At 45.2% G+C, this 27,754-nt stretch overlaps 1 long non-coding RNA gene and 1 pseudogene across 1 annotated transcript; one reads left to right on the top strand and one right to left on the bottom strand.

The window, feature by feature from the left end:
- Nucleotides 1-2,779: 2,779 nt before the first annotated feature.
- Nucleotides 2,780-3,211, bottom strand: LOC126527897 (protein max pseudogene; annotated as a pseudogene).
- A 7,997-nt stretch (nucleotides 3,212-11,208) lies between these two features.
- LOC140213242 (uncharacterized) lies at nucleotides 11,209-22,750 on the top strand. Its single transcript, XR_011890190.1, has 3 exons — nucleotides 11,209-11,314; nucleotides 18,034-18,114; nucleotides 22,679-22,750. It is a non-coding gene; the product is annotated as an uncharacterized lncRNA (long non-coding RNA).
- The last annotated feature ends 5,004 nt before the right edge of the window (nucleotides 22,751-27,754 follow it).

Raw genomic sequence — 27,754 nt, 5'->3', positions numbered from 1 at the left:
AGTTGTTACTTACTTTCTTGAACGCATCGGTTTTGCCTTTTCTCAACACTTGGGTTGCTTCCTGGTCTGTTTATTTCGCTTTTATTTTTTGGCACGAACCTGTTTTTGCAGCACGTATACACTCTCATGAAAACTAAAACCGTCACTTTAATTTGGCTTATGTCCGAAGCAAGTTACTGGCGCGAAATATAGCTGCGCACGCACTCTTTCGATGCGGTGCGAGCAATGCCCAGATTTTTAAACATGCTATACCTGTTACATTGGTTTTCGCGTTTCGTGCGTGGTCAGAGCGGCGCTTCGGTCGCATTATCAAGCGCCTTTTGTTATTAATGTCATCAGTCGGCCTTGAGAGAGGGTAATAAGTGTGACGTAGAGAGGAAGGAATAGCTACAAAGTCGCGAAACCTTCTTTTGGTGCTCCTTCCGTACACTTGTCGAGGTGATGCGCTGTCCCTTCGGGTTTGCGACAGGCAGTGCAGTTGCTTTCAATCAGCTTATTTGAGTGCGATGCTTTGTGATGCGGATGGAAGCACAGACACGTGGTATTTTTTTCATATTTCGGGAGGTTGGTTTGCCAGTCGGAAAAAATTGCACGCAATTAGTACGTCGCCGAAAACACTGCAGTTATATGTCATTTGGAGGTGCCTGGGGGTGCCTACAAACGCCTCATTGACACTTTGATAATTAGGACAGTACTCCTGGAATAATATGAATAATCAGAGTTATCAAATTAAATTTCAGGAACGAAAGAATTACTGGCGGCAACTCCACTGTACAGGAAACAATATGCACTATAGGTTTTCTTTGAGTGACGCGAATGCTCTTTTTTAAGTCTTGGTGCATGGTAGTTGGGGCACCCTGTACAATTCACTCAGTAACTGAAATGAGGCCAAACCGGATTCACTCAAAATCAGAACCAACTGCAGTCATGCGCAGGAGTGCTTAAACTCGGACTCACAGAAAAATAAAAAAAAAATGGAGGATGCAGTTTCGCCGGAAAGGCGAAGCAGTATTAGTGATAGCGAAGTATACGACATTTACGCGAAGGTAGATTACATCACCGAGAGACACCTGATTCTTGGTGGTTGGAGAGAACTCAGGCTGTAAAATTAAACTGTCTCCTACTATGAGGTCTTGTAAATTCTCATATAAGGCCGTCACTTGAGTGAACAATTCTTCGAGGTCACACGAAGTTTCTGCAGGTGCAAGAAAAATGTATATATATATATATATATATATATATATATATATATATATATATATATATATATATATATATATATATATATATATATATGTGGGGTTAGGATAAATGGTCGGGCCTCAGCATCTCCCCCCCCCCCCTGGAAACATGAGTACTTTCCGCCTATAAAAGCACGATTCCGAAGAACACAAGCAACGTAGCTTTCCTAGCGTGAAAATGCACTTAGACTACGTATTATCCCAAATCTTTTCGTGCTTCTCGACGTTCGGGGTAATAGAACTAGATTCTGCGGAACGCACTTGACCGCATGTTGTTAACATGGTGATGACAATTACCTGAGCTTTGTGCAGGTCGAATACCACATTTTCAGCCTTGATCTACTTGAAAGCCTCTGTGAATTACTGATTGGCCCGAAAGACGAGAAACGGAAGCGATTTGTTCAGTCGCGCATGAACGAGCTCAGCCGTTCCGATATATACGCCTCTTTTACGCAGTCGATATGTCTTATTCATTTGCTGTGTTCTCTACGTGTACACAAAATTCGTTCCGCTTGGTTTTTGTAAATTAGCTCTCTGACACGCTTGCTCACCTCCACCAATCAAACGGAATTAGAGACACCGCCGAACCCGCAGCGTTTAGTTATAGCTCAGGCCAACCTCTCTGCCTTTCTGTAAATAAATTTCTTTCTCTCTTTCTAAACGCGTTCAAATAAGTTTTGTACATAATAAAAGAACTTCAATTCTTTGAGCTCAATGTGAAGGCTATGATGACCACTTTGCTGTGAAACACAATCGCAATGTGAAGGCTACCAATGTGAAGGCAACCGTTGGTTCATCATGGTCGCGGAGCCTATGCATCGTACAGCGAGTTTCGGCCACTTAAATGTAGCTTTTGAATATTAAAGTGCGTTCTAGAAAATCAACAAGCGGTGGCCTGGCGCCTTCTTCAAATTAATACGTATCCGAACCCGGTGAATTATAGACACTACTACTCAGGCCAGTATTCAGACAAGTGTGAATTATGTAAAGAACGGGTGGACCTGCCACACATTCTATGGTCTTGCCATCAGGCGAGCCGACAGGGCCGCATAATAACTAATGATGAGCAGTGAGAGACCGTGCTGCCTAGCTTGGCCCCGGAAGGCAAAACACAGGGCCGTCCAGCAAGGCAAGGACACCGCCAGGGCCAAAAGGCTACTGGTCGCCGTTTAGGCTTGGGCTGTTGTCCCTAAGCTACTGGACACTGAATATAAAGTTGTCTCTCTCCTTCGACGTTAATTCTATTAGGGCAGCGATCTGACAAAATTTGCAACTTTTAATTCGAGGAAATAAGTATTCGTTATACCATCTCGTGCATAAAACTGGACACGCACCCCCTTCACTCCAAAGCATCTCCTGCCACATGTTCTACGCCCATGCCCCAGTGGCATCCAACCGCCATCAAACCATGCTATGCTGCCTCCGTGGCTGCATCTGGAACGCCTTTGCACGTGTCACAGGACACCTTTGGTTCAAGAATGAAATGGTTGACACATATGATTCTGCAATGTACTGTTTTATTACTATTGGTCGATTCTCTAAATTGAAGCTCCGGGAGCCGCTGGGTCGGATGAGCCACAAGGCCGGGCGGCGAAATCAGAGCTCCCATCAGAGGCCGAGTCGCGCTCCAGGTCCAATGGGTCGGGCGTGGAGGCAGCCGAGATGGCAGCACGCCTGGTCATCCTGAGTTTCTCCAAAGCCTCGATTTGTTCGTCGAGGAGCTCCTTCTCTCGCCTGAGTTCTTTGATGGAATGCAGACGCTCCCTGTTCTTCCGCCGCATGGACTCGATGTAGTCGGTCGTCCTCTCGAGGATCCGAGCCCGCGATGCCTTCTGCAGCTGTAGACCTGGCACTGCGTCACGCAAGCTTTTGAAAGTCTGATTGACCACGTGCCTTCTTCGTCGTTCCACGTCTCTGTGGTGTGCCCTCCTGGCAGCCTTGATGTCCACATCACACTCTTCGTCGCTCATTGTACCCGTCCTGGCAGGCAATTCACAGAACGAAATGGTCGTAATAGACGTGGCAGATGAGGGGCTTTACAAGAGCACTAGCAGCAACAGGCGACCCAGAGAACATGAGCACGTGCGGTGGTGAAACACGGCCAAGAACGTGGCGCGAGGTCGCTGAAGAAACGGTCAGCGCGCGCGACGCCAATTTTTTTCCCCTCATCGTCTTCCTTCGTTTGTTTTCAGCAGTGCTTCGTTCATTAATGGTTCTCGTTTGTATTTAGTAAAGGTTATCGCCCGTATTTAGCCATAAAGTAAGTAGTTAAAAACATAATTTGTGCATTTTTGTTAATTCGTCGAATATACATTTCAATTTTCGTTGTGCATGTCCGCCTCTTCGAGTAGACCAGCTCATGCACTATAGTTGTGTAATTTGCCACTGACAACTTTAATTTTTTTTAAGTGTTCGCTGAGGCACCCGATTACGCACACGTCTTAATTATGAGGCATGCCCTCGTTTTTTTATTTTTATTTATTTTTGTTTGTGGGGAAGGTGGCTTTCCAGTGAGAAAGAGAGAGAGAGAGAAACATTTATTCGAACCATCGAGGTGGTTGAGCTTGAGGTCGAGTGGATGGTGTCCTCCTTCCAGGACTCCACTGGCCATGGCTGCTCGTCGTACTTGCTGGACGAGAGCTTCTTGTCCCGCCAGGGTATCGCCGGTCAGCTGTACCTCCCACCGCTCAAATGACGTGCTAGGCGTCTTTAAGTGTTGAGGTTTGCCCCCGCACCCCCACGAGATGTGAAAAAGTGTAGGGCGTGTGTCGCCGCACCAGGGGCAGATGCCGCGATATGTATGTGGGAACATTTTACTGTATTTGTGTAGGTTTGGAAATGTGTTTGTCTGAATAAATCGGAGAGCTACGGCATCTTCAGTGCTGAGCTTTCCGTGAGGCGGAGGATAAATCCTGCGGTTGAGTCGCTGGATCTCGAGTCGGTCGCAGTAATTGGACGGCAGGAGCATGAAGGTAAAGGGTGGGGATTGATGAGACGATTCGTCTTGCCCCGCTCGGTTGATTAGCGCTCGAGCTAGGGCGTTCGCCCTTTCGTCCCCTCCAGACCCGCGTGGCCCGGCGTCCACGTGATTTGATGGTATTCTTGCAGCCTCGGGCCTAGAATCTGAGCCGCCAGCAGCGGTGTTCGTCCGTTGGTAAAGTTACGGCAGGCCTGTTGCGACTTCCCTGCCTACCCTGTCTTCTTGCTTTTTAGAAGATTACGACGCAAAAAAAACGCGGAGGATATATATACATTGAATGTTGGGGTTTTACGTGTTTTACGCGCCAAAACCACGGTTTGATTATGTGGCACGCTGTTGTGGAGGACTCCGGATTAATTTTGACCACCAGCGGACCTTTAACGTGCCCCCAGTGCACGGGACACGGGCGCGTTTGCATTTCGCCGCCATCGAAATGCGGTCACCATGCCCGGGATTTGGTCCAGTGACCTCGTGCTTAGCAGTGGAACATCGTATCCGCTAAACCACCGCTGCGAGTGATATACACGGTGTCCCATAACTTTAGCCAGAGCTTAAAAATATGCACATTCCACGTAGCTGGAGAGAACAAAGGTGATGTAATTTGCCGTCGCTTGGAGATACTCAAGCTGTTTTAAATGCGCCAGCATTTCCATGGTAACCCTAAGAGAAAACTCTCCGTCCGTCCTTCCTTCGCGTAAAACGATAACTTTCAAGATAGAGCCAGCCAGCTGTGCAAGAACACGACGACGAACGCGCGAGCAGTGGCACGAAGATTTGTGGGTGGGCCAACTTGAAATCTGGGCATGGGTCAAGTTACGTTTGGGGGTAGGCCAGCTTTAAATTTGAGGGCACGCCATTCCACATTTGTGCGTGGGCCAACTTGAAGTTTGGGGATGGAACGACTTGAATTTTGGAGATTGGTCAACTTGAAATTTGGGGATGGACCTATACTTATATTTAAAAGGGGAGAACTAAAATTTGAGTATGGGCCATGTTAAATTTGGGTGGGACAACTTAAATTTGCGGGTAGGCCAACCTGAAATTTGAGTGTGCCCCTTTGAAGTTCGGATGTAGCCCTAGATGAAATTGGGGGGGGGGGGGGGGGGGGCAATGTTCATTTGAACATTGCTGAGCGTTTTCGAGTTACGAACACCTCGCGTGCAAGCGAGCGCGTTGAGACACTTGGCGCGTTTTCATTGGGTCTTACCGAGGCACAGTCGGAACGCAGGCGAGAGCATGTGTGGACAAGGAATGCGCGCATAACATAAGCGTGCGTGAGTGACCGCGAAGGTGACATGGCATCGCCGATGCACTCTCCCCTCACGCAACGCCCCACGCGCTACTGCGGCAGCTGGTGTTCGCTTTCGAGCGGTCTGCTCCGTCGAGGCACGCTCATGCCCGGCGTTCTGGTTTAATTGGTACAATTGCGTTGAAGGGGTTGGATGCGGCGGCAAAATCTGTCTATTAACGCCTAAACACTCCTTGCCACCGGAAAGGCCATGGGTAGACGTGCATGAGCTAGGAAAGGCAAGTAAGCAACACTGCGCAAATACGAGGCCAGGCCGAATCAAACAGTGCTTACTCTTTAGTAGACAATATCACAATTCCTGTAGCTTTCTTTTTTTTTTTTACAGAGCAGCTCATAGGCGCCCGTTCCTGCTGCGAGCGTCGGCGTACTCGTAACCGAGTGAACGAGAACAGCGAAGGATGAAAGAGCGAACGCAGAGCGCCGGTTAAAGACGGCGATAGCGCAGGGAGCGCGAGGATGAAAGCGGAGGAGATGGGTATGGCGAAAGCGGGAGAAGAAAAGCGAAGTACCGCGCAAGACGGGCTTTTGCGGCGACGATGGCTACGAGATGGCGCCAGAGACTCGCGCGTCGTATATTCACCGATGACGCCACTGATACCATTTATAGAAACAAAGCGCCGCATGAGCGGAGGTCTGTCTGCGGCGGCTGCTGTGAATCGCGCCCACGCGTCACCCACGCGCTGCCTCTTGGGTTCTGCTGATTAGCGAGGCAGTCGCGCCACACTTCACTCCGTTTTAAACACATAATTTAAACACATAAAGTCACAGGGAAGGCACATACGGCGTCAGGCGAAGAGAGCTAGCTGGGTGAGGTTCCTTTCAGGTGTCAGTTCTTACACACAGGAGGCGAAAGTTTAGAATGGCGTAAGGAAGCTAAAAGGACAGCAAATAAATCCGTTGCCTTTGGTGAACAACCAAGTAAATATCTTAGAAGAACAGGCAGACACCCTAGGGGAGCACTTTGAGCGTGTGTGGAGCTCAATCCACTATTCCCAATCCTTCCTTAAACATAGAGAAATAGAGGAACGAAACCCAATCACACGAAAATGCAGACAGAATGAACCATATAACCGGCCTTTCAGTATTGCCGAGCTGAGAGCCGCCTTGAACACATGCAAAAGCTCTGCACCGGGACCTGACAGGGTCATGTATAACATGATAAGAAACTTACATACTGACACACAAGTCACACTACTCGCACTTCTTAACACAATTTGGGCTGCGGGATACCTCCCATCCACATGGAAGGAAGCGGTCGTAGTACCTGTTCTGAAGCTGGGAAAAGACCCTTCCTTGGCGGCAAGTTATCGTCCGATAGCTCTAACAAATTGTCTGTGTAAGCTTTTTGAAAAAAATTATAAATCGCAGACTTATACATTTCCTTGAGCTCAGCAATATGCTCGAACCCAATCAGTGTGGCTTCAGAGAAGGATGATCGACAACCGATCATCTTGTGCGCTTTGAAGGAAATATCCGTGATGCATTTGTTCATAAACAGTTTTTCCTATCGATATTCCTCGACATGGAGAAAGCGTATGACACGGCATGGCGTTACAGGATCTTGCGAGACTTGTCGGAAATGGGCATCCGTGGAAATATGCTGAACACGATTGAAAGCTATTCGTCAAATCGTACCTTCCGTGTAAAAGTCGGTAATGCACTGTCACGTCCTTTTACGCAGGAAACTGGTGTACCCCAGGGAAGCGTGCTTAGCTGCACTCTCTTTATCGTTAAGATGAATACACTTCGTTCTTCACTGCCCCCAGCCATTTTTTATTCCGTCTACGTAGACGATATAAAGATAGGTTTCAAATCCTGCAACCTTACAGTGTGTAAAAGACAGGTACAGCAGGGCTTAAACAAGGTGTCCAAGTGGGCAGACCAAAATGGATTTAAAATCAACCCGCACAAAAGTTCTTGTGTTCTCTTCACAAGAAAGAGAGGCCTGGTACCTGATCCCTATGTAGAACTGGGTGGACAACAAATTCTCTTCATCAAAGAGCACAAATTTCTAGGTGTTATTCTTGACTCAAAGCTCACTTTCATTTCACACATAAAATGTCTTAAAGAGAAATGTCTAAAAACCATGAACTGGCTTAAAGTTCTATCCCACACTACATGGGGTAGCGACAGGAGGTGCCTGTTGAATCTTTACAGGAGCCTAGTTCGATCACGACTTGACTATGGGGCCGTGGTTTATCACTCTGCCGCACCGAGCGCGCTAATGATGTTAGACCCCATTCATCATCTGGGTATCCGCCTGGCCACTGGCGCATTTTAACGCGATAGCGTTAAGGAGCTCGTGTCGCAGAAAAGCCGGTGTCGTCGGTGTCGGCGGCGTTGGCCGTGAGCTATAAATCCCAGCAGGCACTTCATGAATAAAAAACAACTTGCAAGATGGGCTGGGTGGGAATCGAACCAGGGTCTCCGGAGTGTGAGACGGAGACGCTACCACTGAGCCACGAGTACGATGCTTGAAGCGGTACAAAAGCGCCTCTAGTGAATGCGGTGTTGCCTTAGAAACGAGCTGTTTCAAGGCTCAGGCGTGCGTCGCTTGCTCAGGCGCACATTTCGTTGCCGCGCCGAACGCTGCATTGCTCGACGCTCACCGCGTCCAATGCGGGGCGCGTAGTCGCTGCGCCGTAGCCCATTGTCTTACACCCCTTGGCGGGTCGACGGGAACGCTGTCGCGTTCCACTCTTGAAGGCGAAGCAGAGTAACGCATGAGTTGTTTCTTCTACTAGCCGAACCAAATATAGCCAAGCAACAGCAGTTCACCAGGCTAAACAGTAGTTCAACAACTAAAATAAAGGCTAGTATGCTTCGCATCCTGGGCTTAACCTTAGCTAAGCCACAGCCATTTCTTTAGAACAAGCGCCGTCGAAAATCTATATGCAGAGTCAGTCGAGTGGTCACTACATTTTCAGAGAACGTACATCAGCTTTACCTATTTTCTCAATGTGCGCTCCAATAAAGAACAGCCGTGTTTCAACACTGTTAACGACTTGACTTTTTCATAATAAACCCTCTATGAGACTTCCTTTCTCACTGCGTGCAAGAGAACTTAGCACGGAAATGGATGTCCCTGTTCTCGAACATCGCTTAATGCCTCCAGCTAAGCTATTACCGCCCTGGGAGTGGCAGGTGATAGACTGTGACGTATCCTTTGTAGAGGTCACAAAGCACGCACCTGACATCGAAATCGCCATGCATTTCCGTGAACATCAATCGAAGTACAGCTGCTCCGAATTCTACACAGACGCGTCAAAGTCACATGCTGGTGTATCTTATGCTGCTGTTGGTCCCTCTCTTTCTAAATCTGACTTGTTGAATCCGCAAACAAGTATCTTCACTGCACAAGCCTATGCAGTACTGTCTGCAGTAAGACATATACAGAAATTAAAACTCGACAGAGCAATTGTATACACAGACTCGCTAAGTCTCGTAAAAGCGTTAATTTCATTACAAAAGCTTAAAAATCCTGTTTTCATTGAACTTTGCTCCCTTTTATGCAGTATTTATATATCACATATACATGTAGTAATATGCTGGGTACCTGGCCACAGAGGTATCGAGGGTAATGTACTGGCTGATAAAATGGCGACATCACTAACATCACTAAACACTTTTCCTACAGCTGCTGTCCCTGTCACAGATCTGAAGCCTTTCTTGCGTAAGAAACTGCGACAACACTGGAAACGCATGTGGAACGCAGAAATAAACAATAAACTGCACGTTATAAAGCCACAGTTAGGTTTGTGGCCCTCCCCAACAAAATCACGGCGAGCAGATGTCCTATTCTGCCTCCTCAGAATAGGGTACACATTTGGTACACATTTGGTACACATCTGCTTACTGGAAATGAACCGCCAAACTGTGGTCGATGTGGTGAGAGGCTGACCGTCCTCCACGTCCTCTTGGAGTGTCGCAAAGCCGAATCTGAAATAAAGAAACATTTTCCTCTTGCATATCGTTATTGCATACCTCTTCACCCAGCTATGTTTTATGGTAAGGAACTACTTTTCAACACCAAAGTAGTCCTCAATTTTTTTAATGAGGTTGTCCTACATGTTATGAGCCCAATAAATTCGTAGCACATCCTCTTTCCAGAGGATGCCGCTGTGATAGTTGTTTTATATAGATCATGCCTCCAGGCCCTTGTGTCTGAAGGGCTCTAACGAGGCCATGGTGCTCTAGTGAATTTAGAAACTTAGGCATTTTTTTTATATCGTATAATTATGTTGCAATGCACCTTAATGCTCATAGTACACGCCATTTGTCATCGCCATAATTTTATTACACGTACAGTCGCGGACAGAATATTACGGACCATGAAATCTAAGAAAAAGCTGAATATCTCCGCAACCTCACAACGCAATCTAGTATTTGCATTTTGGAACTCGACTAGAATATACTAACAACGTTGTCGTGGGCAGTTTTACTGGTTACTGCTACAGGCTGCTCGGGAATTGAACGTTTTCGGAGATCCCGTGGTCCATTTTATTCTGTCCGCGACTGTACATTTTACGCACTTTACAGTGACTATATTTTAGGCCACTTTACAGCCACGTCACATATCAACTTCATAGAACCCGTCACTCCACTGCGAAATCACTAACACTTGCATGGCGCTCTTTGGCCATACCTGGCCCTTGCGCCAATAAAAACCACACATTCATTCAACGTCTTATTTTTCTCCAAACAGCAGTACAATAACGAATGTTAAAAAGGAATACTTTGTCGGAAATATTCAGCGGCGTATATTCCTACTTCAAATTATTTATGAACTAATTTGTATCTCTCTTAAGAAGCTTGCTCCATTCATGGGACTACTTCAGCTTCAATAACCTTCAAGCCACGCATGTGCACTAAAAGAAAGTGTGCTGGCCAGCGAAGGTTGTTTGCTTACCTTGCAACGTCCGCATCTATTATCACCAGCTTTTTGCTGGGCGCAATCGTTGAACTGAAATCAAACTTTAGGTAATTACTGGACGGGGAAAGTGCAGTCATCAAACATCGGCACGGAGACGTGGCACGATAGAAATAATGCCGACAAGGCGCTTCTCTCCCGTTTCGTTTATGCGCTCCGATTTCTGTTTTCCTAGTTACGAGCTAAGGCACTGACATTGTACGATAAAATGATGCTACGCGCTTTCCCGAAAACGCCGATAACCGCTGGGAGCGCAAGTAAGTCGCTGCGCTTAATTACTGTGCTTTTGTCGTTGTCTGTAACTGAAAGTGTTTTAATAAATTCATTTACGCGTTCCATTCGTATGCATCACTTTTCACAGGCACTCGCCGTGTAACGGGGACAGGGCCCGCTTTCTTGCCACGCTAGCTGTGAAATCATTCGTAGGACCGCTTGTAGAAGAGTGAATTTACTATGTCAGGCTTTATAATAAATGTAAAATAGACGTAAAGTCTCCAGCATAGCACGCGCAAACGAAAGAATGGCCTTTGAATTTTTACTAGAAAAGTAAATTCTTTCCAGATAATTCCGAAACCAAAACTTGCGCAGGAATGCTTTGTTCAGAACCTGTTTCTTTTATATATATATTATAATTTTAAAGAATCGCAGTCTATTTGGTGGCATCAACGAGAATTGACCGTGTAATGAAATTCACGCTCAGTTACAGAAACACCATGACGTCACTAGTCAAGGCGGTTTGAACAGTTCGAACAGTTTGAAGTTTCAACCGCAAGCTCGCGAGGTTTGAACGCGACCACTGTGGCCTCGCATCTGCTCGCAGCTTGATCTGTTGGGCTCGTCATCTTCCTCATTCGGTGAGTTCGACTACCATCCATCGCAGTTTGCGTTTCGGGCATTGAGAGGCATGCTGCGTGAACATTTTGGTGCTCACTGTAGGGTGGCCACCGCGACTCGTGGGACAGTCCGCCATTGAGGGCTGTTGTCCCGCGCGAGATACGAATATATTAAAAAATGTCCCGCATTTCACACTTTATTATTGTTCTGCAGCACCTTGAGTTAATCTGCGTCTCGCCACCCCGTTTGAGTATGTGTTAACTGCAAACACTCCAAGCTTCCGAAAAAGTCGGTTTGCCGCGCGGTTCACGGCGGGGGCGAATGCTTCTGGCGGCGGCTGCACGCGCCGTCTCGCCGTTCCCCCGATGTGAGCCCCCGGTTGAACGCGCGCGCACCGTCGCGTCTTTAAAACTTCAGTGCTTGTATTTGCAGCGCGAACTAACGTTCAGCGACCTTGTGAAAGTTGTTGCGGCGTTCCATTTTACCTCGGCAATCAACATGGACAAGCGGGCATGATGAATTGTGCTGTCTGCAGCCAGCAATCAGGCAGCTAGGCGCAGCGAAAGAAAAAAAAAATTTTTAGGGAGCAAGTGGAGCAGCTTGTACAAAGGGGCTTCTTTTCCGAACCAGACTGTATTGCGCTGTCAGTTGTGCTGAGCATTCCAAATTTCCAGTGACGAATGCTTTCGCGGGGCGCACGCGGGGCGACTTTTTTCACTCTTGACGGGAGCCACGGACCGTGACGGGAGCTTTGAGCAGTGAACGAAGCCGATGCAGCGTGGACCTGTCAAGGCCGAAATATTGGTAAAGGCAAACTGTGAGCAAACCTGTCAGGAGTTCTACCAGTTCGTGCGATCAGTCCGAGCCATTTTAGAGGCGGTTCGATCTGACACGAAATGCGACTTCAAGAAAGTAAAGCAAGCGGCGTCGAGTACTTCCCAGCTCTTAATCGGTAACGTGTGTAAACTAAGCCACAGCATTTTTGTGAGTGGCTATTTCTCGAGTTGTCGAATTTTCATGTTGAAATTAATAGCTCTATTTCGTGTTGGATCATATTACAATGATTGTTTACACAGATATGTATTTGAACTTCAACTTGTATCAGTTATCTATAACCATAATTGTGCCATCCTGCCACAGGCAACCTTTAAGAATATTCAAAGTGTTCGCCAATCTAACCTAACCTAAAAACTTTGGTGTTTGCTGAAACACCTCCTATACATCACAGGACGGCTACGAGTGTGTGTGTCCAAGCGTTAGCTATTGTGCGGGAGCAAAGCATATTTCGCATTCAGACATGTTCGATGAGTTTCGCTATGTGGCTTCACTTCTTGTGCGACTCGAACCGATGAGCCCTCTCGCACCTCGCGGCGGCCTCCGCGGCGCCAGGACCGTTTTGGCGGGCTAGACGTTCTCGCTCCCGATCTCGAGCTCGCGCCAAATCGCTGGGGGGGCTGAACGTCCTCCTCCGTCCACGACATTTCAACGTAAAGGATGTCGTGCAACGATCTCGCTTAAAATGCTACCGTCCTCTCCGATTCTCAGGAGTGTTCGCCGGCTATCCAAGCATATATAGACACTGGCGCAGCAGCGCGCGCTGTTTCGAAATCCGCTGCCGCTGGATAGCCGCTAGCATAAATTTCGTGCATGCATCTCCCGCGCCTTTCCTTCAAGAGTGACCGAAACTCGGCAAAGGAGTATATAGCTGCGTCACTGATTCAACCGGCATGGGTCTTGTGTGCATTCCAAATGGCGAATGTACTTTAGTGTGCTTCGCCGCAATACATAAAATGTGTATTGCGGTGAAGTATAACGATTGTGGCAGGAAGTGACGTGGCGCGTAGGTTTCGAGCCAACAACGATTGTGAAAATATGAACGCAACCAGAAAAAAAAAAAAAATAGAAACTGCTTCTCTGCGCTCCACAACTTTCGGTTCGTCGTTTGGCGAATCCCTACAGGGCCGGTTCTTCCTTTCCATTGAATTAGCATGGGTCCGCGCCAGGAGTGGTGCAGAAATTCTTTCCAGGTCAGGGAAGGTGAGGGGGTTGGAGAGGGCTCGAAAGGTCGCTTGCTACCCCCTCCTCTGGAGGCAGGGGGGGGGGGGGGGGGTGTTGCGTGTCAAACGGTCTAGCAGGCCTCCCCTAATTATTTTGAATTATTAGGTGTGCAGATAATTTAGGAGGTGTTAGACAGTGTTGCACATACCTGTGGATGTGGGAATGATTTAAAATAAAGAATGCGGTGGTTTGTTTTAGCCATGCATAGTCAGTCAGCCTAATCAGGGGTGAAGCAGTTACGTATGGTTCCCTCAACAAGAACCGACTGTCGGGCTCAGCAGAGAAGCAATTTTTCTTCTTTGGTTGATGTCTTCACAACCGTCATTGTCTAGAAGCCTATCAGCCATGTTAGCCTTTCGCATTGTTATTGAAAGTAAAGTGTGTGCATATTGAAGGGTGCCCCCTATCAGCCATTGAGGTTCAGCAGTGGCCAAGGAACAAGTGGGGCGAGCAATTGTGCCAAATTTCCAGTTGACCCTCCACAGCAGCTCAAGTCTGTAGTGCAGGGTGTTTTACATACAGATTAATATTGCTCTCCATTGGATCATAGCAGATCTCATGGTATTCCTGGGGTAAAATGATGCAATGCACTCTTTGTTATATAATTATATTGTAATATTATAATAGATGTAATAATTGTAAATGTAAAGGCTATATAATAATCGAGGAAAGTTAAGTTATTGAGATGTACGTAGTGTGACATCTGATTTAATGCGATTCTTGCCTGTCTTTAATTTATGCAGCAGGTGATCGAAAAGTAAAAGAAAAAGTAAAAAGTCATTTGTAGAGTGACAGGTTTTTGCAGGAAATCAGCAGAATAGCAATAGCACTTGCATCTTTCACCACCAGGTGGTGCTACGGCTACGAACAAGCTGCAGCACCTCATCTACAAACACAAAGGTCATAAGGATGAGACGAGCTCCTACAGGCCAGTTACAGTAACATTTTTGATATGTAGAATGGTAATGCAAGCCATAAAACTAGAACTGCCAAAGTGGGTGGAGAAAAGTGATCTCTTGGGGGATCTACAGAATGAACTCAGACCAGGCAGATGTTTTAGAGGATAAAATGTTTGTAGTAACTTGGTGCATAGAAATTTTAGTAGCTTGGAATAGGCATTTCTGGATAGCATTCCTAGATATTAATGGAGCCAACAACACTGTAGACAGTGAATTGTTATAAGATATTCTCAAACACGAAGGCATATATGACGATTTCATGGAGCTGCTGAGGGAGATATTTAGAGACAACCGAGTACAAATTGTATGGGAAGGCTAAAAATGTAATGAAGTGGCGGAAATTTACGAAGGACTGAAGCAAAGGTGTACTCCGTCTCTGTCGTTGTTCAAACTTTATGCTAAGGGCATCGAAAAAAACAACTTGACAACAGTGGATTGGGTTTTGATTTATCCTACGTGCGTAATGGACAAATGGTGCAACAGAAGGTCTCCGGCCTGATGTAGTTGGACGACACAGAGCTACTAGCGGACAATGCAAGAGATTTAGAGAGACTTGCAAATATTTGTGGTAATACAGCAATATATCTAGGCCTTAAGTTTAGCCCATACAAATTGGGAATTATAATTTTTAAAGATGAATAATTATGATATGTCAATCTAACGGCAAGTTATACCCATAGTCAAGCAATATAAATACTGTGGCGTATGTATAAACTAAGAAAGGACTTACTCAAGCATCGACCAAGATAATCTAAAAATAAAGGGGAAGCAGAAGGCAGAAATAATGAAACATGGAACACTTTGAGCCCACAATAAGTATGAGGTGGTGCGTGAAATCTGCAAAAGAGTAATGGGGCCAGCACTAACGTTTGCAAATGTCATTCTGTGCTTAAAATTTTAAATCTCGTAGGGGTTGGAAGTTAACCAAAGATCGGTAGGCCGGTTGTCTTTGGGAGCCCACGGTAAAACCACAAATGAAGCAGTGCAGGGTGACGTGTTGGGCCTCCTTTGAAGTTCGAAAAGCGCAAAGGAAAATTAGTTTCAAATAAAGGCTTAGTAACATGGATCAAAATAAATGGATGGCTAAATTGCACGATTATCTGTGCCTGAAAAGTGGGGACACAGAATGCAGGAAGATGCCAAGAAAGGTGGCCACCAAGTACAGGGTAATTGAAAGGTAAGTGGACAACCAGGAGTCACCAGAAAGAAAGTGAGAGGAACAGAGATAGGGAATTGGATGCAAGGAATGGAAACAAGAAGGACCGTGGAGAATTGCAAGAAGGGGAAGAAAGAAGTTATAAGGGAAAAGACGTACGACAACAAAAAGGGCAGGGCCTTGCTATTTGAGGCTCGGGCTAGTTGCCAAAGGACAAAAACATACCAGAGCAAATACTGCAACAAGACGAGGCATGTGCATGCTGCAGCAATAATCTGGAGATCACTCAGCACAGCCTAATGGAATGCGAAGGGATTCATCCTGTGAGACCCCTAGGTAACATAGACGTTCCTGTAGTGCTTGTATTTAAAGTGGACGGAAGCATCAAACGGTCAGTAGTCAAGGTAACGAAGAGACGTTTAGAGTATGGGTGGAAAAAAAGCAGGGAATAGGCCGATACAACCGGATCCTTAAGAGGCATGGGTATTGTTACAAGGTAGACAGGGAAGTTTGAGGAAGAGATAAAAGAATAAGGAGATACATACAAAAATGCTAGAATGAAAAGCATGTGTAAAATACCTGATTAACTCAAGCAGGCTAGGTGGCTACATCACACCGCCTGTTTCAGAGGGGATGCCAATAAATCATTGTCATCATTTCAAGTAGATAAAAATGTGGAGTCTCCATCCTTGGGGTTTAGCGAAAGTAGGGAGTGTGTAAATATTAGAGCAGTAAACATAAGGAACACACATTTGCGATATTGGTGATGCATATATAGAGAAGAACCTGAGTGATCTCAAAAGAAAAATTGGTATGTACTCTCAGAATCATGTAATTGTGTATTTTCGATAAAGATCAAAGAGTGGGGGTTAAAAAATATCTAGTAATAGTGAAGTTGCGTATAAACTTAAATGGTATGTGCTGTAGTGTGGTGGCACATACCACCACCTTGTGTCAAAGCAGGCTGGGTGACTATTTGCCACCACCTCATTTCAAAGGGGATGCTATTAGAAATAATTATTGTATGTTTTGTGTTACATTGAAACATTTTGTTCATTAATTTTGCCTCCATTTTACCCGGCCTTTGTTGTAGGATAGCCAACTGCACTATCCTTTTCATGGGGCTCCATTACACATGTCACCTTTTTCTGTAGTTTGGTCATTTGTGAGGTCTCGGTGCGCAAGTGATCATCAGCGGTCGAACATGGGATGTGTCTCTGCAGCCCTGGTTTGCACTAGGGGACTTGTGTAGAGTGAGCTGTGCAGGTGCTCTCGAGCAAAGCTCTTGTCGTCTTGGCGAGGACAATCCCTCTGGTCTAAACGCTGGCCTCAGAGACAGATCCCCAGCTAGACTGCTGTCCATCCCTTCAGATGTCCGTTTTTCTATGTATACCTCTGTAATGTCTCCTTCTTGTAGGCAGCATGAGGCACACTGCCTGTATCACTGTGCAAGTTTGCCAATCACAGAGGTGATTGGCAAGCTTACACAGTTCAGCAGAGCACGCTGATTAGCAAAGTAGAGGATATGAAACTTAAAGACTTCTTATACAGACTGAAAGTGTTGATCAAGCTGGTCGGCATTCATGACAGGAAAGGCAGGAGTTGTGTCTGTTTGCACACCGGCCTTCCACACCTTCCATAAATTGCTGCTCACGAGGCAACATCACATGCTTCACATTTCTTGCAGTGTAGGAGTACCAAGAAAAGTGCTCGTGACCGCGCTCAAAAAACTCGACAATTGCCCCTTTACAGAAGAAAAAGCTCTAGGACACTGGTCCAGACGGGCTTCGGCACTCGAGGCCTTAAGGGCCTTGCTGAAGTTCTTAAGGACATGCGAATTGTGCGACCGCCTTTGAATGTTGTAGCGCATAGTATCGCGTTACTGTGTGAATTTTCTGCTTTCCATTTTTTTCCTCTTGTTCTTCTTTCTCCTTTTATTCCCTTTTTCCCTCCTTTTACCCCTTTCCCCAGCACAGGGTAGCCAGCCGGTACTTACACTGGCTAACCTCCCTGTCTTTCCTCCCCTTTGTCTCCTCCTCCTCCTCCTCCTCCTTACAGTGTAGGAACAGGCGTGTTTTCGCTTTTCTAGGAAATTGTTTAGCTGCGGGTCATTACGCAGTGTAATACATCGTATGCTTTGCAGTTCATTCCTATTTCTCTAAAATTTTGTTCTCATGAATCGGGTCCTCCTGTGACTTGTCTGATTAATTGTACTCCCACACAGCCTACAGGGGCTGACTGTGAAACACAAACTCTTGTTTTCTTGCCAGGCTATTGGTCACAACTTGAGTCATTTGCACATTAATCTTCAAACCCACTGTTATATCTGGCCAGTTAAGATCTTCACTCAGTTGCTTTAGGCCATCTCCATTGTTGCTGAATGGGACGTCACATGCATTGTGGATATATAGCCCTTGGAGATATGAAAAGTGATACTCCATAGCATATGCTACGTAAACATACAAATGCTTGGAGGTGGAATTGCAGTTTGTATTGTATGCATGCATATCACCATCCTACAGCCGCCATATCTAATCTGCATCTCTCGCTGCTGTCTTTATTTCAGTCACAACATCTAAGGCGCCGCCATCATGTTCTACGTGCATGAAATTCTGCATCGGCGCAAGGGGAAGTTCGGGCTGCTTTGGTGAGAAGCACGATTCTCTTGCTGCCTATATGATGAGTTTATTTTTTTAGTTAGAACAGATTCTCCTAAGAATTTCCTGCAACAGGTAGTGCAAGTTTGCCTTTTCAAATGGATCGCCTGGAAAGGTGGATATTACTTGTGCAACAAATTGCAGTGATTACAAAACTATTAATTACCTTTTTAATTGTTCACTTCAGGACTTATGTTGTAATTGCAAGATTGAAAGCCGAACAGCAGTGAAGTTATGTCTGCTTAACACATGTGCTGAGACTGGTGCCAGAATTTGGCTTCAATACTTTAATTTCAGTCTGTGCCGTTGGGTGAACTTAAAAGACTAATTAGTGATTCTTAACATAATCCACTGTGGCAGTGCAATTTGTGCAAGAAAAATGCCTGCCTCTTTGGGTTATCTACCTAAACAGGCTGGATATGGCAGCTGCATACAACAATTATCAAAAGTGTCTGTCTGTTCAAACTAAAGGAAACCATCCTGTATAACTGAATAATTTTTACTACTGCACCACAGGAATAACTGCCGTAGCACAATGGTAATCCTCACCATTGCAGATGTCTTAAGTAAACATGTTTAACCCGAAGCGAACAGAATGCACACAAAGCTTTTTGTCGTAAGCAAATTATATCAAAATGGGATATTATCTATTTAATCGTAGAAGCACTGTTATTTGCTTATTTTTAGCCCAATTAATGTACCCTTCCAAGACAAGTATTGAGAACGCTGTCTGCATCGGGCAGGCTTCTTTCCACATTCATTTTGTTTCACTCTTAAAGGCAAAACTGAGTTAAGATTTAACTACCAATTGCAGCTGAATTATAATATGAATGCACATTAAGTATCTCTAAAGGCATAGATAGCATAGTGCATTCTATCAGCCTTTTTCTCAATAAATCGTTGTTGTCTGAGTTATATTGGCTTTATTACAAGCTAGCTTCTTTTTCTTTTCATGCTAGGGTAAAGGTGTTCCATACGTGGTGTTGCCAATGCAGATGGTGGGGGAAAACCAAACAGCCGAACAAAAAACGCTGCCGGCTGGATGACGCATGGGCAAGCAGATGCAGGCTGTATTCTAATATTCTCACCTTAGATGGCTAATTAGATAGCTAAGTGGACAGCAAGGTCTCGTTCGAATTCTGACAAAACTTGCTAAAAAAGCTTCGCGAAGACGGCATTGAAGTCAGGAATGATGCCGGCTACTTTGCTGTCTAAATAAGATGGTAACTTAGCCGAATGGTTGGAAACTTGACAAGAACTTTGTCTACGCACAAAAACACGCAACTATGCATTGCTATGTGCAAGGCAAAGTATGGACGTTGCGTTTTCCACGGATTCGCACATGCAAAGTATTCAAATGCAACAAAAAAATGTTTTTAAGGCTTTTTCTTGTCAATGCTAGGTGGCATCAAGACGCAGTGACGTCTTCCAAATGTGTTCCATTATGTGTGCTCGAAGTTGTCTTCTTAGCAGTCAAAGCAAACTTTCTTCAAAGCTGGCCAGGATTTGAACACCTGTGCAGTAGGAGAGTGGAAAGAACTCTTTATTGTAACATGTGATGGTTGGTTATACAGTCAAACCTGACTATCAAACCCGTTTACATCAAATTATTCTACATAGCGAACAATTTCTGGACACGGTATAGTTACAATGAGTATGCCTAGCAAAAGTTACGCTTACATCGAAGGAAAATAGCAGTGACTCCCGATATAACGAACATCAAGCGGCAGAAAAGTGTTCCCAGAAATTGGCTTTCCCTCGCGGTAATGGGGAAACCCAGTGGCGCGGCTCCATCCAACCGCTCTCCCTACCGTGACCACGCAGCCTCGGATGAGCCGTTGATACCCCCTCTGCAAAAAGTGATCCTGGCCCACCCGCAGCACTTGCTGAGACAGCCAATCAGAATCTGTTGTGCACTCTTCGTGCAAGATGTCGAAAGTGCGAGTTGTCTCTCTGCTCTTCTGGTTCACTGTGTGTGCCTCTTGTGGGCCTCCTTCCGCAGTGTTGCCGTGATGAAGCGGCAGAATTCGCCTTTTGTCGTGAAGCTCAAAATCATAAATCGGGTCGAACACGGTGAGAAGTCGGATGCCCCCACAGCGTGCAAGATTCCGAGGAGCACTATAAGCACTATCTTGAAGAATAAGGGGGAGATTAGTGCTAAAGCGGCTAAACTTGCGACCCGGTGCCTATGGTGCCTGATGCATACACACGGCTGTGTACGAGTGGTTCATCCGAAATCGCTTCAGCTGTGCCGGGTTCCGCTTGCTCGGTGATGACTAAATTCTGATGAATGGGACGAAGCTGTTGCCAGTGTTGCAGAAGTTTGGAGCGAGCTGTCAGAATTTCCGGAAGCTGTTGACGAATTAACGGCGAACGAGTTTGTGAGTGTAAATGATGGTGTCGCGACCACAAGAGAGCCCGAAAACAAAGACTGCATTGCCGACATCGTACCGAGCACAACTGAAAGTGGGCACAATAAGGAAAGCAACGACGATCTTTTGCCCATGACCTCCGAAGGGATTGGTGCGCTCGCACCAGCCTGGTGCTTCTGCGCGAATGCAGAAGGTTGTGGCCTCAGTTGCTCCGACTCCTTAGACAATGTGGAGAAGCTTCTCCACATTGTCTAAGGAGTCTACTATTGTCTAAGGAGTCTGCTATTGCATTGTCTAAGGAGTCCTCTGCTTGGGCAATTTCGCTGCCTGCGACGCATGCACTAGTGCATGCGTCGCAGGCAGCGAAATTGCTCAAGCAGAAGAAAATGCAAGACTATTTCGTGTGAAGCTAAGCTAGCTTCATCAATAAAGTTATTTTATAAATGGTATGTGTTTTTATGACATCCATTTATTTAGCAGGCTTGTATTGAATTATGCTCTATATCGAACTGATAGGCTTTTTTTACGAGTTGAATATAGCCGGGTTTGACTGTATACTATGACGAGAAAGAATGTCACAGGACGTTTCACTGGCTGGCCGATAGAGGTGTGCCACGACAAGTCAAAAGCCAAACAGGGGACAGAACATCATACCGTACATGCAGCACGCATGGGACACAACAGTCGATTGGAGCAGAACATACATGCCCAGGAAGTGGACTATATAAAATTGTGACATGATGGCCTGGCAACCGCAACATTTGTCATAACACCACTTGCCTAGTCCATCATGTTTAAGAGCGTGCGCTATGCTCGCAGTGTATGCTGCACTCTCAAACGCTTTGGGCACAGTCTCAGCATGACCTCACAGGAGGTGACGGGGAGCCACTCTTTGACCGACACATCATGGTCTCAGAGGTCATATTGTGTCTTGACCTCTTGTTCCCTGCTCTGAAGTTATGTGCACACCTGATCTTGGCGTTTTAAAGTTTTGATTAACAACACGAGGACAGAAGAGAGAACAGAGCGTTGGACTTCCAAGAATTTTTATTGTTTGAAGTTCAGCGCTATGTTCTCTCTAGAACAGAGCACTGAACTTCAGACAATAAAAATTGTTGCAAGTCCAACACACTGCCTTCTCTTCTGTCCCCTCTAGTGTCCTTGTGCTGTTAATCAAAACTTTAAAGCATGTTTTATCAACAAGCTCAATTTCACACCCTTGTTGATCCTGGGGGGGGGGGGGTGAAACAACTCGCTCCCTTTGCCAATGAGTGGCCTGGCCTAGTGTCTCTTACATTCCACCTGCACCGTTAAGAACATTTTTTAAAGAAAAGGACATTGACCTTAGTGCTGTTTCCTCCAAATAGTTATGTAATATACTTATGCAGTGCCATACTTCCTGGACTATAGGATTAAGGTTGTTTTCGTTTAATTTTTCACATTTTAATTTATTTTTTGACATTTTATACACTTGTGCAACTTATAGATGCGTAAAACCATGCACGCTTGCACGACCAATATGAGTATCATCTTTGATATTTATTTTTGTATGAGTGCAAGAAACTGTGCACAGGATCATTGTGAAACTGCACCTTATATTAACAGTTGAGCAACACTGGCAACCGGTTAGCTCCTAGGGCTAACATCCATTGCTGGATAGGGTTATCCAGCAAAAACATGTCAGTGTGTAGTCATTTCTGACTGAAAATGACGCTTTGCGCATTGTTTCCTACAAACATAAGAAGATTATACGGCTGCATCCATCCAGCTGCATAAGTTCAAGTTGCCATTTCTGCGAGACGGTTCACCTGCCAAGCCTGAGTCTGTTCACTGCGAAAACATGCGAAAACATGCAAATACTACAAAGACATTGTTTTGTGCTAGGTGCCCACTTCAATTCTTTAAACGAGTCTAGAAATCTCGCCCATGGTAACAAACGGCTCTTCTACAGGCAAAAAATTCTTGCTGTCAGAGGTTAAACACGCAGGGAAATCCACAACATGCAATAATTCCTATGTTTTTGAGGAGGAAAGTTAATTTTCTCTACTTACAGCCCACCTTTTTTTCACGCATATGAATGCTGCGAGAGTATCAAGAAAGTAATCCAAGCCTAAATCTATCGTTCACACGTAACCATCTCTTATGCAACTATGCCAACCTTTTTGCCGTGTCTTCCTCGCAGGTTGGCAGCGACCTCGCCAAAGTCTGTCCGGCATGTGAAGCTCTTGAATGTGTCCTTGGCCAAGCTGAGGTGAGCACATTGGCCAACGGCTTAGATAATGGAAGTCACTCGGTTGTTATCGTCTGGCTCGTGTGGATCCTTTCTTTAGCTTGGCCACGTACACAGCGGCTGCGCTGGTTGCGTGGTATCAACAGCGTAAGCTGCCGTGCAGTGCCAAACAGTGCATCTTCACCCTTTCCTTGTAGGGTTGACCATGGAGTGGACTGACAATCCCAATATACTAAAGAACCTTAAACTTCGTAAAGTAGCGCCACGCTTTGAAAAATGCCGCCTCCTCCTCGCGCACTCTGGCCGAGGCCTACGCCGCGTCATTATTGGCCTAATAACATCCCATGGGCCCTCACACCGTGCTCCAGCGCCATTTTTGCTCGAGAAGTGTCTACGGAGTGGCGAGGAGCGCATGTTGGCGCCGTTGCTACGCTTGAGTGGTGTAGGCGGTGCCACGGTCGAGGAGGGGGCGTGAAAGAGAGGAGAAACGAGGAGGGAAGGCGGAGGAGGAGAGTGTCGCTGCTTTACGTAGTTTAAGGGGCTTTACAATGGACAGCGTTGCCCTTTCCGTCTGGATCAAAGGGAATGAACACTAGAGTGTCCCACCGCGTTTCACTGGCTGCATTTGATATTCATTGTCTGAGTTAATTATGAAGGTAATACACTAAGTGCAGTGGAAGGTCTGGTTCTTAACTAACAGTTGTGAGGAACTGTTCTCACAAATGCCAATTTTTATGTAAATGTAAATCGCTAGGGCATTTTGATGGGCTAGTTTGTGCATTTATAGTAACTAGATTGATGAGTTACATAAATGAGTATGTTTCTCAGAGAGCCACGAATAGGACAAAACCAATGGACGGTAACATCTTCTGCGAGTACATTTTTAACGCTGCTTATACATTTATTTATAGTAATGGCATAGCTCCCCGAAATTGAAGTTTATGCGTTCTTATAATGTGTGCTACACACTCATTGTGTGCTATATTTTTGCCCTTACTGTGAATGTGAAACATTTCGTTGGTACTGCGAGTTTTACTGCCTTATATGTGCAAAAAGCGTGCACTACCTTGTCTACTGCTATCCGTATGCCTACTGTTATGTTTTATATGAAAGCATGATGTTCCGTATTACCACTCCTGTAAGGGTACTTTCAGGGCCTTGCAGTATCGATGAACAACGACCATTGTAGCACAAGCTGCCCAAGGAAAGCAGTTGTTGCCCACATAAATGCAAGTATCCTTGCCAGAACTTCAAGTTGAAGCTTCTCTGGTTCTGTTGATCCTTTCAAGTGCTGTGTTGACTCGGGATATTACGATAGGTTCACTCAATGCAGCATGGGTGAGAAAAGCGCAAAGAGGCACTGTCTTGGCGTGCAGGATGGGCAACTGTGAAAAACCGCCAGTTAGCAAATTTAGATTCACTCATTGAATTGGTAAGAATATTCGAACACCTTCCTATGGGTGGGCAGCACAACCCGGACGAAAGGCAAGAGGAAGTACACGATACAAGCGCACTCTGTAGCACTGCGCTCGTATCATGTACTTCCTCTTGTCTTTCATTCGGGTTGCGCTGGCCACCCATAGGAACATGTTCAATCACCAACTCGCCCAGCTTGCCGTGTTAATTAAGAATATATTTTGAATATATATATATTTGCTGTACATAACAATACGATCTACAAACATTCATTGTTAGGTATTTTTTATAGTATTGAAGTTTCAATCATAATATGGTAGTAGCAGCTAGAGCATGCTTCACTTGTTGATTTTGTAAAACTGGTTGAGGCGGTACTCCCATACATGGGCATTGAGTTACTTCATCGACCTTCACGCATGACCTGCACACCCTTTGCAGAGCTCCCGCAGTTGAGAACAGTTTCTTGGTGTCGCGGGATGATGATGGTAGGGTCAAGAAAGTTTCCGCCATGGAGCTAAGGGCAAGGTGTTCGGTTTCATTCAATCTTTCGTAATTACAGGCCTCTTCTTAGACAGACGATGGTTCGTTCAGATAAATGTCAACTGTGGTCTGTCCGATTTCCAAACCCAAATGTACCTGAATTTTTTTGCTATAGCTTGTGGCACTGTTCATTTGAAAATGGCTGTTTATTTGCGAATTGTGAAAGGAAAAAGAATTGGTTCATCCCACTTTGGAAGAATTCGCCATAACGCAAAAGTGGAACATGTATTCGACGAAGCTGTGGCAGCTTAATTGCACATTCACAAATAGTCCATAAATGTGCACAGTCTATTTTTCATTGCAGATTCGCTCGAAGGGTGAAGCAATGACAGCAATAGCAATTGTGCAAGGCCAGTGGTGCTGCGCAATGCACACAGCACTCTGGAGGCTTCTAGGCATGGGTGATGTCACAAAATTGCATCATTAGAACTCTGGCGACATCATGCGCACGCACTCAAACCCATGTGCAAACGCGAGCAAGACTCTTTGAGGCACTATAGTCTTTTTGTAGTTGGTGAAGCTGGTGGCCGGTTTTCTACATAATTACTTAGTGAAGAAACATATAATACCTATATATTATGATTGCATCAAGTAAATGTAATGAAAGTCCTATGATTAAGAAAACCCTCTGACCTTGTTATACCTACTTTCCTAGCCGTTAAGTAGGCACAAAACGGCAAGGTATCATCTCATGGAATTCTGTGAAAATTTTGGGGCTCGTAGAAACACTTGGAGAGATTCTTTAAATTACAGACGCTAATCGAACAGATTTTCAGTGAAGCCCGGCATAAAACACATTCGTGTTTAAAAATATAGTCACGACACCAGCAAACTACCACATGTTCTAACGGTAACGAAGAAAGCCGCAAGTGAAAGAAGAGGAAGAGAAGGGCAAGCAGAAGAATAGAGTAGCAATGGGTCAGGGGAGTAGTTGGTTTTTGGAACGGCTAAGATTTGGGCATGTCATGTTCTGCTTGGAACCCATTCAAGGCACCAGGCTCCCATTACAGTATTTATATTTAGAAGCTCGCAACACGTCTGGTCTTGTTTGAAAAGAAGAATTTGCTTATAGCTCGTCACTCATTAGAGGCACGTACCCCTGCACTGCCGCAGTTCAAAATGCCTAGCAAGTGTAGAAAGCAGTAAATGAGTTGCTGTAGCGCTTAATGGAAGGTGGTTCCGCTCTCATTTTTGTGACGGTAAATTGTCCAACGCCTATGGTAAATTTGTACGAATACGAAATGCCACTGAGGATTAATTTTACCTGTGTGCACGGCAGCCGTGGTGACTCGCTGACTAATCTTTCACCTGCCGAGCATGAGAACCGTCTTCCGTTATGTCACAGCGGCTGCATTTCAGTAGGGGGCGGGGTGAAAAAAAAAAAATCCTTGTAGTAACGTCTCGCTGGTGTTCATAAATATGCCTGCGGGGTAGGAATCACTGGAGCTCACCGCTACGGTGTCTGTCATATCCCTGACAAAGTTTTGAGAAGGGAAACTTTATACAGTTGACTTCCGTTCATTTGACCCTGACAGGAGCAGTGAAATCGGTTGAATTATGCAACACGTTGACTTAAACAAGACACAGGCAAAACACGAAAACCACGCTATTCATTTGGCAGTATTTGACCAAGTATATAACATGCCACTGAATCAAGCGCGCATGCACTTTCTATGTGTCCGAAGTGAAAACTACATAAAAATGACATTAAAGCTCCTATACAAAGTAGCGATCTAATGCGCACCGGATTTTATAGCAAAAAAAAAAAGTTGGCAGGGTTCTGTTATGCATTGCACAGTATAGTGGCGGCTGGTTTCCTAAAATCAACTTTGTCGTGTGTTTTTCCCTTTTTTGTGTGTGTGTGTGTGTGTGTGCGCACGCGCGTGTGTTGGCTTCCCCACGATACATATATGTTATGTGGTAAAGCATACAAATTCCGCGAAGGCGCTATCAGTGTTGCATCTTGAAATACAAGATGGCCTTGTTATGTTGGGTAAATGCTGCAATCAGACATTGTGAGCTACGGTTATTGCTTGAAAATGTTTTTAGGATGGTCCTATAGTAGCAGTTTTCAACTAGAGATGGCGTGTGTTCGATGGGGTCACTGTCCCCCAAGTTCCGCTGAGACAGATGCTGCCACTAAGGGGGCAGATATTGTGGTCACTGTAGGTGTCAGATGTGTATGTGCCAACTGGTCAAGTTCTGCTTATCCGGCAAAGGCCAATATTAAGATTGAAATAATGAACTGGGCCTATAGGAATGCATGGGCACCCTAGGTTCGGATTCAAGTAACCAGAGTAAAATTAATGGAAATCTACTGTACGTTGTTATCCTCGGCATTTATAAAAAGCCAAATCGAATACTGGTCCAGCCATGAGTATGTTTGTTAATGGCATGAAGCTTAACATTATTTTTTACAATGTGTAATGCTGGTTAACTAGATGGAGTGTGAATATATTCTATGCTGAGTTCACATATTTCTAGTTAATCGCTAGCTATGTTTTCTTTGTGCAGAAAGTTTCACCCTAGCTTTACTGGGATTTTAAAACGAAAAGCTTGTCCGAATTCATGACTAGATACTAATCAACTATCCTATTGCGCTTTTCGAGAGAATCAGCTCATCTTTATAGAAATTAAGGTAAAACACTTGAGTTGCATGTTTACTGCAAATAAAGTCCCTCGACCGCCGTTGTAATGTGCCAGCCAAAGTATCAAACAAATTACTTTTGATTGTACTGTGTTATATTAACGTGTTTTGCCTTGTTTTTGATGTTGACTGCACTAGGAAGCCTCAGACCTTGTGCATTCCGAATTACGGAATGTTTATTTCGAATTGTAGAATGTGCTGAACTGCAGTTATCCATGGAAAAAACGCAGAATGTCGGAGTGACAGTGAGAAATTGATCATCACTTTTCCCACTTTTGTCACTGTTATAGCTCCCAGTTGATAAGTCGATGTTAACTGTAGCTAAAGTTAACATCAACATCCATTTATGACTGAGGTCAGTTACAAGTGCACCAATGCTAGCGCTGCTCCAATTGTGGTGAACTGCACTGAGAGGAGAACCCTGC

This window comes from Dermacentor andersoni, chromosome 9 (genome assembly GCF_023375885.2).
Source record: "Dermacentor andersoni chromosome 9, qqDerAnde1_hic_scaffold, whole genome shotgun sequence".
NCBI lineage: Eukaryota > Metazoa > Arthropoda > Arachnida > Ixodida > Ixodidae > Dermacentor > Dermacentor andersoni.
Note: the sequence above shows the minus strand (reverse complement) of the source record. Positions and strands in the feature narration are given on the sequence as shown.